A 918-nucleotide genomic window follows, 5' to 3' on the forward strand; every position below is an offset into this window, starting at 1 on the left:
TTTTTTGCTATATATATGTTTGCAGGGCTTAAGCCTTAATCAAGCCTCTAACGTAGACACGTAAAAGAAAAAAATGCCTCAACAACAATTTCCGATTTCTTTTTGTTAATTTACAATGGAACTGGAAAGATTTGTATTCTAAAGGAAACTTCAGAGAAAGACCAGAACGGGTTTAGAGGCGGTGGTTTATTGACTTAGGAATTAGGTGAAAGAAAGATATAATAGAGGGCTACAGCAAAAGATCTTTTAAGGTCTTTCTGTATCTTGGATTAGAAGCCTTTCTTCAAGTCACTCTCAGGCGATCGACCCGGCGACCCACAAAGCTCAAAGTGGCTCGAAAATTCTTAAAAATAAAAATATATTTTAATTTAGATAATCCATATCAATGGAGAAATTAGAATTAAATAAATATAAATCTTATAGCAGGTAAAGTGAGTGGGACGGAGGTACGACTAACGCTACAATGCTATTAGTGAGTTTAAAAATTTAGACTATTTGTTAGGAAAAATGGCATTATGAATTTGGTAGCTCGAACTGGTGGTAACAATTGGAATAGGTGATACTTGATTATTGAAGTTAAAAAATAGAGAATTGGAAATTCAGCTTCGGGGGCTCCACCAAACTATCAAATTCCTTCCATATACAATCTTTACAATAAAAAAATCCTTGATTTTCCTTATTACGTCACAAATAAACTTTCCCATTAGGAACTCAATGTTTCAAATACCAATCCTCCCATGTTTAATTTTCCTACTATCTAAACCTATATCTTTTCTTCACGCTTCCAATCTGGCTACAGCTTCATATATATATTTTTTATTCTTTTAATTCGGCGCTACTGCCCTTGGAGGGCATGGGCCTGATTACAAATTGCATGCCAGACTACTCCATTGCCAGGAACCTCTCTCCATTGAATAT

The sequence above is a fragment of the Halyomorpha halys genome, unplaced genomic scaffold (genome assembly GCF_000696795.3).
Source record: "Halyomorpha halys isolate HHAL.00 unplaced genomic scaffold, Hhal_1.1 Scaffold39.1, whole genome shotgun sequence".
NCBI lineage: Eukaryota > Metazoa > Arthropoda > Insecta > Hemiptera > Pentatomidae > Halyomorpha > Halyomorpha halys.